Below are 14,976 nucleotides of genomic sequence, written 5' to 3'. Positions count from 1 at the left end.
TAGAATGTACTAACACATACGATGATGTTAATGATGTACAAATTGTCATCACACAGGGAAATTGTAAACACTTAAAAGTTAGAATAGACCAAGCACAGTACAATTTAAACTCCAGAGAGAAAAATCTTTGCTCTATATTACAAACATATTTAAAATAAATTGTGTTATTATTTTATGAGTTTATTCAAATAGAACATTTCTATAAATCAGCTTCGACTTTTTCACGTGACACATTATTTATTAAGTAAAGATGAAGTTTCTTGTCTCTCAATTCATTTTCATGTCTGTCCTACACAATATTTCCTATTAATATTACTTCATATGAGAATAAAGTAAATGTACTTCTCTCTATATCCCATAAAGTCTGAAGGTAAAATCAGTATCAAGTTTGCTTGTTGCAGAGTCAGCTTGCTGTTTTCCTTATTGTTATCATTATTATTATTATTTAATACAAGTGTTTCCAGAATGGGTTTCCAAATGTGGAGAGCTGACTAGAAGAATTTAACTTTAAAATGCAGGGTACATTTAACAACCTCTTGGGTTTCGCTGGTGGCTCAAACAGTAAAGAATCTGCCTGCAATTCAGGAGGCCCGGGTTTGATCCCTGGGTCAGGAAGATCCCCTGGAGAAAGGAATGGCAACCCAGGAAAGTATTCTTGCCTGGGGAATCCCATGGTCAGAGAATCCCGGCCGGCTGCAGTCCATGAGGCTGCAAAAAGTCGGACACAACTGAGCAACTAACACTTTCACTTTCACTCCATCCTATCAAGACACAATCTTTAAGGGGTTGACCAAACATGATTAATATTTGAAAAGCAAATTCATGTCTAAAAATATTTTTATAGATTATGTGTTTTCTCTAGGAGCTCAAATACCTTTCTTGTGTGTGTGCTAAGTTGCTTCAGTTGTGTCCGACTCTCTGCGACCCCATGGACTATAGCTTGCCAGGCTCCTCTGTGGGACTCTCCGAGCAGGAATACTTGAGTGGGTTGCCATGTCCTCCTCCAGGGGATCTTCCCGAACCAGGTACAGAAACCCTGGCTCTTACATCTCCTGCATTGGCACGCAGGTTCTTTACCAGTAAAGCCACTTGGGAAGCCCACTCTTCATGTAATTGTGTGTAAATCTGAATTCATTAGGATACCTCAATAGCAATGACAGACTTGATGATTGAAGTCTCTTCGTCTTCAGTAAAAAGATTCAGGGCATGGGATTTCAAGGTGGCTCAGTGGTAAAGAATCTCCCTGCCACTGCAGGACACACAGGTTTGATCCCTCGTCCAGGAAGATCTCACAAGCCGCAGAGCAACTAAACCCATGCGCCACAGCTATTGAACCCCTGCTGTAAAACCCAGGAGCCACAACTACTGAGCCCACACGCCACCTGCGGCAACTACGGAAGCCTGTGTGTCCTAGAGCGCGTGCTCTGCGATAAGAGAAGCCGCCGCAATGAGAAGCCCACACACAGAAACGGAGACTAGACTTCCTCACCACAACTAGAGAAAAGCCCACACAGCAATGCAGACCTAGCACAACCAGAACTAAATAAATTAATAATACTGCAAATGAATCACTGCAGTGTCTATGGGCTGCGTATTATATTATAGAAATAAGTGAAAACCACCCAAAGGAGAACTAGCAAAGGCTACTTGTTCAGAGTTTGGTATAGTAAGAAGTTAGCCACTGTTATTTGCATTTGGCAGAGATAGATAGCAGGAAGCTAATGGGAAAACTTCATTGTAGGGGGAGAAAAAAACATCAGGTGTGTTCTGATCGGAGGCTGTTAGTATGGGGAAAAGGGGAATGGGGTGGGTGGTGCTTGTTAAGTAGAAGTGGGGAAGCTTATGTGATTGGTTGGAGGAATACATTTGACTTTTCTGATTGGTCCTAAATTGGAAGTGGGGTAAGGGGTAGACTAATATGAATTCTATTCTGTTCCTGGTGGCATTCTCTTGCTGTTTGCGGTATAGATGTATTCCTGAAGATTTTTTTTTTTTTTTAATTTGCTTCAGCCGCAAATTCTTCATTGAGCAATGACTAGTTTCATGTTCATTTCTATTACTCTGCTAGTTTAATTAGATCTCAGTGATAAAATATTTTCTTATAAATCAACTTTATTTTTCATAGCATAGGTTGGCTTGTGAATTTTAACAACTAGCCCTTATATAAGGTATCAAGTCCTTCTAGCAATCCAACTTAGGCTAGACTCTCAATTCTTACTCCTTCTTTGGTGCTGGTAGAAGACAATATCTCTTTTCTTCTTGCAGCCATGAAGTCCTGTTCTTTAGGTTTTAGGGACTATGTTTGGCTGTATCTTTCTGGCTCTTGACAACTGGATGTGTGTTAGGTAGATTTATTGTTCTGACCATGTTTTTTTCTTCATCTTTACTGACTATTGGTTGTTTCTCTTTGTGTTTAATTTATTTGTGATAGTTGTAATTCAGCCACTAACTCATGTTTGACATTTTGTGACCCCATGGACTGCAGCATACCAGGCTTCCCTGTCCTTCACTATCTCCTAGAGTTTGCTGAAGCTCATGTTCATTGAGTCAGTGATACCTTCCAACTATCTCATCCTCTGTTACTCACTTCTCCCCTGCCCTCAATCTTTCCCGCATCAGGGCCTTTTCCCACAAGTAGATTCTTCGAACCAGGTGGTCAAAGCATGGAAGCTCCAGCTTCAGCATCAGTCCTTCCAATGAATATTCAGCATTGATTTTCTTTAGGAATGTGTGTGTAACTCACTCAGTTACCACTACAGATATGTCCACATCAATCTGTGAATAATTATATTTAAATATTTTACCTAAACCCCAGATCCCTTTCTGCACTACATTTAAACAGAATTCAGTTCTGAAACTCATGTGCTATATTCCCCTTCCTCTGATTTGCAATTTGGTTTATATTTGTGAAAAAAGTGAAGTTGCTCAGTCATGTCTGACTCTGTGATCCCATGAACTATAGCTTACCAGGCTCCTCAATCCATGGAATTTTCCAGGCAATAGTACTGGAGGGGGTTGCCATTCCCTTCCCCAGGGGATCTTCCCGACCCAGGGATCGAACCCAGGTATCCCATGTTGCAGGTGGACACTTTACTGTCTGAGCCACAAGGGAAGCTCTTTGGTTCATACTGTGTTTGTACTAACTTATCATTTATTTTTAAATAGAGGACCAGTCCTGACCAAGGATTCGGTCCTTCTTTTCATACTGTAAGTTTCTGCTGGGAATTGGCAGAAATTGGCATTGTGTAGGTAATGGTGACATTTCCAAAAAGTCATGACATCTAAGTGAGACCGTGGGATAGAATATGGGACAATAAAACATGACCAGAAGTGATGCATTTTATTCTTGATGAGCTAAATAAAATATTCTTTGGAATCCCCCATTTATCTCTTCCATTTTTTTAACTCACTGGATGTAAAGATTTGTTATGATCCAGATAAAAGAAGATTCATAATGCAGAAGAACCTGAGTTCCTGAATATCCACATGGAATAGATAGTAGATAGTTTCTACCTTGGGTCAGAAACTCTTCTATGAAACTGTGTGAGAGAGATATATTTTTATATTAAATTAGTAAGAATCCAAGGCTTATATTATAAATTTTTACACAACTTTAAATATTTTAAGTTTTTTGATTCTGTGATGACACTTTCAAATTTTTAGGTCTCATAGGATTTGGGAAATAAGTAGGAATTTTCACATTTTATGCTATTGATTACTGAATTCATGCTTCTATTTCTATTTTCCTGATTCTTCATTTCTTGTATTTTTGTTAATACTGATTGTTTTCCACCACTGACTGGTCTTTTTTTTACATAGAAGTATGATTGAAGACTCAGAGCCTTGGCTTTTAGATCATTCTGTTCTACATGAGAGTAACTGCCATTAAAGACACCGCTTCTGAACTTTTGTTTCAAAATTTAAATTTTTATCTTCTATTTTCAACTAGATATTATTTTCAACTATATAATGCAACTACATAGCATTCAAATCCAATTTGAATGCTAGAACTATGCACAGTTGGAAAACTGTTTTAAAATCAACAGACAGTATTTACCCACAGAATCACTTTGCCTTAGAAATCTCCAATTCTTTCAGGAATGCCATAACTATTGCAATAACTCATCCTAACAGTGTCTAATCTAGCATTTACAAATATTCAATTAGAATATAAAAATATTAATTCCATCATAATGCTATGGTTTCAATCTGTGATTCAATCTCCATTATCACTTAAGTATTTCAAACAAATTCCAAATTCTATATATACAAGATGAATTCACACTTTGTCCATAATCATTATTCTTTCATTCTGTCTTCTGTTAATATGAACCGAACCATGGTACAACCAATTTCCAAGTTGGTAACCTAGGAGTCACTTAGAACATTGTATCTGATTAATATGAAAAATCCAATCAGCGGAGCTCAACATTCTATATTTTAGAGTCTTTTGAATCTATCCACTTGACTCCATCTCCATCTGTGCAAGAGTCTATTACTATATGCATCATGCAGTATCATAGTGTTTATTTAATGTATGTGCTTTATGTAAGTTCTTTCAAGGTAGAGGCTGCAACTATAATCAAAACCATTCTACCACCAGAACTTATCACATTGTCTCAAGTACAACAGGTCAGTTAACTCTTTGTTAAATTAATAAATAAATATATTTTCACTAGAGGTAGTATTTTTAAGGGCCATCTCTGTTTTGAAAGAGTGTAATAGGCCATACAAGTGTCTACAAATATCCATTAACACATTCTGGGAAAGCCATATTGGCCAAGTAATTTGTCAATGAAATTGATCATGAGAACTATGATCACAGAGGTTATAAGAGGAGCAGAGTTGTGTGTAGAGCTATGCTCTTTTCTCTTTGCCTCCCTGTTAGCCATGTTTCAGATAAAAGCTGCTTCACCAGATTGGAAGTGGGAAGAAAAAAAAAATATGGGACAAATCTGTGATAAAAATGTAGCATGAGAGAAAGAAGTTGTCAAAAGCCTACACATACATACATGCACACAGACACAAAGTTAAATGTCTTATATTATAATCTATACATTTCAGATAAGAATATTATATAACAGTATAAAATACAACCTATAGCATAACCTATAATGACATTGATGTACAATTATTAAAATGTAAGAAATATTTATATATTTGCACATTATGTATATATTATCTACACACACGATTATTCAATGTAACTTTGTCACCAATAAGAATGATAAATATTGTTCTTATATTACTACAGGTATAAAAACATGAAAATTATAGTAGTTATTAGACCTGCTATAAAATCTTACTATTTCATATAGAATATTACTACTAAGGGTTTTACCTATGCTATTATTTTAAAAGAAAATATTACTTCTCAGTTAGAGGTCAGTAAAACCAAGGAAAAGTATTCTCACCCAAGTTTGAAGAAATTGAGTTCTATCATACCCAAGGAGGTCTGTGGCCTCAACATAGAGGACTCCTGATGTAATAAAAATTACACTATCAAGGAAAACACAATGTATAGGCTATAATCATAACTCTGAGGTTTGTCTTTAGAACAGGAATCTTAAAAGACTGGTTGTGATTTCACTTTCTTTATAATTATGCATAATTAGAAAATGTCCATTTTTTTCTTTTTTTTTTCATTTATTTTTATTAGTTGGAGGCTAATTACTTTACAATATTGTAGTGGTTTTTGTCATACATTGACATGAATCAGCCATGGATTTACATGTATTCCCAATCCCGATCCCCCCTCCCACCTCCCTCTCTCTCTGATTCCTCTGGGTCTTCCCAGTGCACCAGGCCCGAGCACTTATCTCATGCATCCAGCCTGGGCTGGTGATCTGTTTCATCCATGATAACATACATGTTTTGATGCTGTTCTCTAGAAACATCCCACCCTCGCCTTCTCCCACAAAGTCCAAAAGTCTGTTCTGTACATCTGTGTCTTCTTCTGTTTTGCATATAGGGTTATCGTTACCATCTTCTAAATTCCATATATATGCGTTAGTATGCTGTATTGGTCTTTATATTTCTGGCTTACTTCACTCTGTATGATGGGCTCCAGTTTCATCCATCTCATTAGAACTGATTCAAATGAATTCTTTTTAATGGCTGAGTAATATTCCATGGTGTATATGTACCACAGCTTCCTTATCCATTCATCTGCTGATGGGCATTTAGGTTGCTTCCATGTCCTGGCTATTATAAACAGTGCTGCAATGAACATTGGGCTGCATGTGTCTCTTTCAGATCTGGTTTCCTTGGTGTGTATGCCCAGAAGTGGGATTGCTGGGTCATATGGCAGTTCTGTTTCCAGTTTTTTAAGGAATCTCCACACTGTTTTCCATAGTGGCTGTACTAGTTTGCATTCCCACCAACAGTGTAAGAGGGTTCCCTTTTCTCCACACCCTCTCCAGCATTTATTGCTTGTAGACTTTTGGATAGCAGCCATCCTGACTGGCGTGTAATGGTACCTCATTGTGGTTTTGATTTGCATTTCTCTAATAATGAGTGATGTTGAGCATCTTTTCATGTGTTTGTTAGCCATCTGTATGTCTTCTTTGGAGAAATGTCTGTTTAGTTCTTTGGCCCATTTTTTGATTGGGTCATTTATTTTCCTGGAATTGAACTTCAGGAGTTGCTTGTATATTTTTGAGATTAATCCTTTGTCTGTTTCTTCATTTGCTATTATTTTCTCCCAATCTGAGGGCTGTCTTTTCACCTTGCTTATAGTTTCCTTTGTTGTGTAAAAGCTTTTGAGTTTCATTAGGTCTCATTTGTTTATTTTTGCTTTTATTTCCAATATTCTGGGAGGTGGGTCATAGAGGATCCTGCTCTGATTTATGTCAGAGAGTGTTCTGCCTATGTTCTCCTCTAGGAGTTTTATACTTTCTGGTCTTACATTTAGATCTTTAATCCATTTTGAGTTTATTTTTGTGTATGGTGTTAGAAAGTGTTCTAGTTTCATTCTTTTACAAGTGGTTGACCAGTTTTCCCAGCACCACTGGTTAAAGAGGTTGTCTTTTTTCCATTGTATATCCTTGCCTCCTTTGTCGAAGATAAGGTGTCCATAGGTTCATGGATTTATCTCTGGGCTTTCTATTCTGTTCCACTGATCTATATTTCTGTCTTTGTGCCAGTATCATACTGTCTTGATGACAGTGGCTTTGTAGTAGAGTCTGAAGTCAGGCAGGTTGATTCCTCCAGTTCCATTCTTCTTTCTCAAGATTGCTTTGGCTATTCGAGGTTTTTTGTATTTCCATACAAATTGTGAAATTATTTGTTCTAGTTCTGTGAAAAATACCGTTGGTAACTTGATAGGGATTGCATTGAATCTACAGATTGCTTTAGGTAGTATACCCATTTTGACAGTATTGATTCTTCCAATCCATGAACACAGTATATTTCTCCATCTGTTTGTGTCCTCTTTGATTTCTTTCATCAGTGTTTTATCATTTTCTATGTATAGGTCTTTTGTTTCTTTAGGTAGATATACTCCTAAGTATTTTATTCTTTTTGTTGCAATGGTGAATGGTATTGTTTCCTTAATTTCTCTGTTTTCTCATTGTTAGTGTATAGAAATGCAAGGGATTTCTGTGTGTGAATTTTATATTCTGCAACTTTACTACATTCATTGATTAGCTCTAGTAATTTTCTGGTAGAGTCTTTAGGATGTTAAGACTATTGAACTGATTCTGTATTTGGCTTGGGAGCACTTCTAGTTTGCAGTGGCAACTGAATTCTTAGTTAGATCTGGAGAGTCATTAGGGAAAATACTGAAACTATCCAGAATTTTTTATTTTTATTTTCTATTTTGAATGTCATACAACATATGATAGCATCATTATAAACTTCATCACTTTTTTCATACCTCTAATGAAGAAAACATATTAACAGTTAAAGTATGACACAATACTTTTTCTTTAATTATCTTCCCAGCACACCATTGGTGTAAATTGCACTGATACAAAAGATCTTACTATTTCCTATGCTCTGAGTTGCATTTCATTTCATGAGCCAAGCAATCCTTTTGCAACCAGCTTCATTTATATGCTTGTATTTTCCATTCTTAGGTTCCATAAAACATTCAATTTATACTTTGCAAGCAATTAAGAAATTGCAGTCTTTCCACCAACCATAAATATTTGTTTCAATAATGTCAAATTTGTGTCACTATCTTTGCTTCCAACACAGTGAGCTTTTCCTCTAGTTTCCTGCTAGGAGAGATATACAAAAACATTTGGTTTTGTCTTCTAACTATATTGTAATGTTTTTGAAAACATTTAGAGGTAATTAATTCCACATACATGTAGTGTCAATAATGTGAATGAATTAACTGTAAAGAAAACTACTTGGATAGCTATGACCCATTTGTATATGATCAGGAAATGGCATCTTGATCGTGATTACTTTATGCCTGACAGCAATGAAATGATAGAATAAATTCAAAACCATGATGTCTTAGCAGGTAAAGAGTCTGCTGGCAACCCTTCCCTGGGTCAGGAAGATCCCCTAGAGAAGGGAATGGCAACTCACTCCAGTGTCTTTCCCAGAGAATTCCATGGACAGAGGAGCCTGGCAGGCTACTGTTCAATGGAGGCCACAAAGAGTCAGACATAACTGAACAACTAACACTTCCCCTAATTTAATTTGTCTTCATTATTTATACATTATATGACCTGTGTTTGTTAAAGAGTTCAAGTTCCATGAAAATTAAGTTCCTGAAGAATCTGAGAGTCTACTTTTAAAAGAGAAACAAAACATCCTTCTGAGACTGTGACAAACAGAAAGCTAGGATACTATTTTTAATGCTTTGTTAGTTAGATCTAAGTTGAAACACAAATACCTGAAGAGGAAAAAAAGGTATATCTGTTTTTAGTACATATCTATTATCCTTTGACAATGAACATGTTTTGGAATAGGAAATTGAAAAAACTCTAATGCAAAAGGCCAAAATTATTATTCTGGCCATTCAGATAGCATTCGAAAGTTATCATGTCAAAAGCATCTCCAGTTTGTACTTTGTGCTGATTATTTAATTAGTTAAAGGAGGAAAGTCTGAACAAACAATCCTTAAATGCAGCAAGAGAGTTGGCTTTTATAATTGTCTATTTAAAAGCCTAACAAGAAAATAAACACATTTTGGGGTTTAAAATAGAGGATGTGTGTTCTATAACCTAATTAAGCAGCAATTCTCCAGCTTTACTCCTTTGGAATTTGTGAGTTGTTTATATTTCCCAAATACTCTAGAAACAGGAGAGTTTAGTGCTCGATAGGGCTTCCCTCCTGGCTCAGACAGTAAAGAATCTGCCTGCGATGCGGGAGACCTGGATTTGATCCCTGGGTTGGGAAGATCCCCTGGAGGAGGGCATGGCAACCCACTCCAGTATTCTTGCCTGGAGAATCCCCATGGACAGAGGAGTCTGGTGGGCTACAGTCCACGGGGTCACAAAGAGTCGGACACAACTGAGCGACTAACCATGCACAGAGGAAGAGTCGGGGGAAAGGTTTCTACCAGCAGGGAAAATGGAGCTTTTAAGGCAGAAATAGTAGCTCTCTAATACACCTTAACAAATACTGCAAAATGTTTACTCATTTCACTGCTGATGAATACATTTTATTTCTTCTTCTTATAAACAATCAGCTGTGGGTACTTGTGGGTTTTTTGTTTTGTTTTTGTATTATTTCTGAAAGTAGAGTAGCTATGTCAATGAGAGTAAGGGTTTGTGTATGATTTTTAAGTGTTTTATGAATAGTATCAAATTTATTTTCACAAATGATGAAATATTTTCTCATTTCCCAAGTGTCTTCTCATAGGTTTTGCTATTTTTATAGCAGCAGCATTTACAATAGCCAAGACATAAAAGCAATCTAAGCGCATGTCAACAGATAATTGGCATAAGATGGTTTTATATATATATATATATACACACACACATACAAATATATGGGATGAAATATTTCTCAGTCATAAAAGAGAATGAAATTCTTCTATTTGCAGCAACATGAAGCAACCTAGAAAACACCATGCTTAGTGAAGAAAATCAGAAAGAGAAAGACAAATACTGTATGATAGCACTTGTATGTAGAATCCAAAAAATACATATACAAATCAATCTATCTACATACAAAAGAGGAACAGACACACAGACATAGAAAACAAGCTTATGATTATGGAAGGGGAAGCAAGAGGGGTGAATTAGGAGTATGAGATTAACAGATAAAAATTACTGTACCTAAAATAAAGCAACAAGGATTTAATATATAGCATAGGAAATTATACTCAGTTATACTCAGGAGGTTATTATAATAACTTATAATGGAATGCAATCTGAAAAAGTAACTGAACCACCAGGACATACACTTGAAACTAAAACAATATAGTAAATAAATTATAGCACATTTAAAAAGATAAAAAAGAAGCAAAACCACAAAATGAATATAAATGGAAAAAGTGACTAAAAATAACAATTCTAAATTGATCATAAAGTACACTTAAATATTGAACTTAAAATTGAATTTTAAGTCTCAAACTGAATTTTTTAAAATTGAGTTCTTAAACTCAATTTTTAAAGAAATCTACAAAATAAATCAGTAAAAGTTTTAAAAGTAAACACTAGTACTATATATTTAGAGTTATCCAAAATAGTAATATTATTAAGGCTACAATAATAGGCACAAAAAAAGTAAAATAATTATAAAGAAACATCTTTTTCAGTTACATGCTAATAATTTTGAACAACTGGAAAAGTTGACTAAAATTTCTTAAGAAAAGTTTAAAAAGTAACAATACTAACTGATTCAAGATTACTGCATAGATGTGAAAGTCGCTCAGTCCTGTTCCACTCTTTGTGACCCCATGGAACTCTCTAGGCCAGAATACTGGAGTGGGTAGCCTTTTCCTTTCTCCAGGGTATCTTCCCAAACCAGGAATTGAACCCAGGTCTCCTGCATTGCAGGTGGATTCTTTACCAGCTGAGCTATCAGGGAAGCCCTTTGTTTACAAAAGCAATGAGTTCAGTATGGCTCTATGCAGAGTTTTCTGAACTCGGGTCCAGATTTTCTATACAAGGCTATAGGATGAAAAAGTTTTGATTAAAAAAAAAAAGAAAGAAAGAAGAAGTAGAATTCATAAAGCTTATAAAATTAGCCAAAGATTTTCAAAGACATTGTTATTATTTATTTTTTTAGCCTGTGCTTTATTTAATTCTAAATAATATTTTAAGATTTATATTACAAGATGGAGAAACATCCCATTTCATTTTTATTTTTATTTTACAAATAAAGATCCTTAATGGATATGGGAATTTTCTCAGGGCCACAGAGTTATAAATGATTGATTTGTGTTTAGAATCATATTGTCTGAATCCAGTATAGCAGGTAAATAAGGTAAAATAAAACCAAAAGGCACAATCCCAACTTATCTATGCAGGACAGTTTCAGAAGTGAAAAGGAGTTACTGAACTTCACCTCAAAATATCTATCATCATTTAAATCCACACTTTTATTAAAATGAAATTACTCATGCTCAAATAGTCACTTGATAAAAATATTTGAGAAGAGGAAGTTCATTCTCCAAAGGAATAGATGCTAATAAAAAGAATGATTTTGTCATGTTCTTTAAGCTCCTTTAGGATTTTAGGGTTTAGGAAAGATCAAATATTAGGAAACTATCGTTGGTGTAACCTGGAGTTTACAGAGCTTTTCTCTCTCAAGAAATGTATTCATGAATGAGTATGAAATAATTGAATTTACTAATGATTACTGAAAAAAGAGAAGCAATTTTCAACAAAAAAGATATTCTCTTTATTTGCTCTACAATTCAATTTTAGTCTACGCACATGGAACAAGGTTGATTGCTCTTAAATTAGACCTCTCTTACAGCTCTAATATGTTATTGAGTATTTATAAACTTAAGATATCAACTAGGATTTGCTTACCTTGCTTTAGGCTGGCATAATTAACGCCTACATTTTGTTTCCATGTAAAATGTATTTATTAAAAACTATTTGATGATGCTCATTTAGCCTATGTGTTTTAAAATTGTGCCATATATGACTTAATTAAATAGGAGTTCAAGAAGTCAGCTGTTTTATTATCTCAAAGGGAAACCTGTACAATGTAATTTACAAGTGCAAAGATGAGGGCGAATAGCTGAGTGCTTTAGGCCTGGAGATACTCATAATGCTGAAAATAAAATAACTGCAAGTTTGAAGTTATCTGAAAGATTTTCTTTTTTAATGACTCAACTGATTATCAAGTACTTGTAGGATAGTTTGCCTAACAGACTTTCAGGCTTCACTAGTATACAACCAGTAAAAGAAAACTGTTTTTTAATGATGCTATGGAATCTTCAGAAAGCTCTCATTTTCCTTATTTTGAGCTGTATTTTTCTCCTAGAAAAGTGTTCAGTTGTTGCCATATCTATCAGTTTGTGCATGAATGCTAGGTTGCTTCAGTCATGTCTGACTCTTTTCGACCCTATGGATAGATCATATAAAATAATTTACTCTTTATGTTTTTAAATACTGCTATCATAAGCTCCTAAATCTTGGTTTCCTGTCATTAACTCAGAGATCCTTTAGTTGCTCCTAATATAGCAAATAAATTTATGTTAAAAACACCATAGTTTTTTTGTGTTTTTTTTGGTTTGTTTATTTATTTATTTGTTTATTTTTTTACTTTTTTTTTTTTTAACTGACAACTTTCGTCTTTATTTGGCATCTTCTAGTGGCTTAGTTATGTGAATAATTTTGGTGCTTTGTCTCTGTTACATCAATTTACTTCTCATGTTTAGCTTCATAAAGGGCTTTAAAACAATGTTCTTATATTTTCAACAAGCTTGATTTTTACAAGACCATATTAGAAGGTTGATCCCAGGGTGATGATCTGACTTCCTGTGACCTACCAAAGCATTAGAGATGGGAGCAGCATCTTCCCAGCAGCTGTGATTTCTCAGTTCTAAGGACAGTCAATTGTTACTCAACAGGCCCATCAACTGATATCTCTTCTCTCCTAGAGGAGATACTTGTTTCTGCCTAATTTAATTAAGAAAAAACATCCCAACACACATCTGGACCAAATATTCAATAACATTATTTATCGAAATAAATTTATTAAAAGTATTCAAAGACCACTTCAAAGTTTAGCTGCCATCAGGACAGTTTTTGGCACTCATAATGGACATTGTCATTTTCTACACAGAAGCACTCATTCTAGTACGGACAGCAATTGACAGTTCAAACACAGGTCGTTTCAGTTTTAGAGTTATGTGAGACAACAGTACTAATGATCTGTAGTCATAGGAACTTCAATACCCTTGCACATAGTAAACATATATTACCTAAAACTAAAGAAACTACATCTAAACCACTATGTGGTAACAAGGACTGATTTAGGGAAAGATGTACAGCCAGCTAGCTAAGGCCACATAATCCCAGACCTATTGATTGTAAATGCTTCTGGACCAATAGTGTTATATCGTTATCTTTCAGTCTCAAGCTCCTGCTTTTGCAGTGTGAGACACACCACATTTAGACCAAACTCTCTCTCTGTGCTCCATCATTTATGGAAGCTCTCCCAGTACCAGCTTCTCCTACGTGACGACCGGCTTCCTGATTCACTACCCAGCTCTGAATCAATAGTTCTGAGTGATGTTTCCTAAACACCCAGGCTGAATTCAAGGTCAAGTCTTTTAGGCAGGTGACAGCCTTTCCCCTTAGGAAAAAAATGAAATGTCCTCCGTTTCTGGGCTCCCATTTTCATCTCATGTAGCATGGGGTTCTGTGGTGATCTGTGGCTTTTTACACAAGTCCTGGTAGAATTCTGACTCCAAGAAACGCGGGTAAGAGTTGTTCTCCATCAAGCTGTACACCCTTTTCTGGGCAGTTGTGAAGCAGCCACTGGTAGCCTCCTGTATGTTTTGGGCCCGAACGGCATTCCCAGGTGCAAGGCGATAATGCAAAGTGCTATGTTCCTGGCTGTCCAGCACGACTGCGGACCCATGGACAAAAGTGCTGGCACCTGGCCCAAGAACGAGGAGAAGTGAGAGAAGATGAAGCGAACCCTATTAAAAGATTGGAAGAGCCATTTGAGTTACTTCTTGCAAAATTCCTCCTCTCCTGGGAAGCCCAAAACTGGCAAGAAAAGCAAACAGCAAACCTTCATCAAGCCTTCTCCCGAGGAAGCCCAGCTGTGGTCAGAAGCATTTGATGAGCTGCTAGCCAGTAAATATGGTCTTGCTGCATTCAGAGCTTTTTTAAAATCTGAATTCTGTGAAGAAAATATTGAATTTTGGCTGGCCTATGAAGACTTCAAAAAAAACAAGTCACCCCAAAAGCTGTCCTCAAAAGCAAAGAAAATATATACTGACTTCATAGAAAAAGAAGCTCCAAAAGAGATCAACATAGACTTTCAAACCAAAACTCTGATTGTTTGTTTTTTTAGTCTTTTAAAATAAGTGAATTTTACTCAGTTGATCATATTATTTTCAATAGGGCCAAAGTACCACAACTTATTTGTCATATCTCTCAAAAATGTACAGAAACTAGCCACCTTTCCAATTTTTTTTTTAAGCTTTTCTCCTATGCTCTTTAAAATAAACCATCGGCATTGAAGGGCATAAGGAATTTCTTTTTAAAACAGAACATGTTTAAAAATTCTCAATGTCAACAGTATCTCCAATTTCTGGTAATTTATAAAAATAAATTCTGGGACCTGCTCCAACATATAATCTATGAAAACAGCATTACTAATCACTGATTTGACAGGTTAAAGGACTGGAATTTCTTTACAACCAAAGGACACGATGCCCAAGTTATACTCGAGAAACAGCACTGATGCTTGTATGTTTCATGTGTCATGAAAAAGGGAAGAGTGTGGAGCCAAGATGGCGGAGGAGTAGGACCGGGAGACCACTTTCTCTCCTACAAATTCATCAAAAGAATAACCGAATGCAGAGCAAACCTCACA

The 14,976-nt window shown here is 35.7% G+C and overlaps 1 pseudogene; it reads left to right on the top strand.

The window, feature by feature from the left end:
- The first annotated feature begins 13,952 nt into the window (after window positions 1-13,952).
- LOC122683659 lies at window positions 13,953-14,464 on the top strand (annotated as a pseudogene).
- Window positions 14,465-14,976: the final 512 nt, after the last annotated feature.

Source organism: Cervus elaphus, chromosome 25 (assembly GCF_910594005.1).
Source record: "Cervus elaphus chromosome 25, mCerEla1.1, whole genome shotgun sequence".
Lineage (NCBI taxonomy): Eukaryota > Metazoa > Chordata > Mammalia > Artiodactyla > Cervidae > Cervus > Cervus elaphus.
The sequence above is the reverse complement of the archived record's forward strand: the minus strand, read 5'-3'. Positions and strand labels throughout refer to the sequence as shown.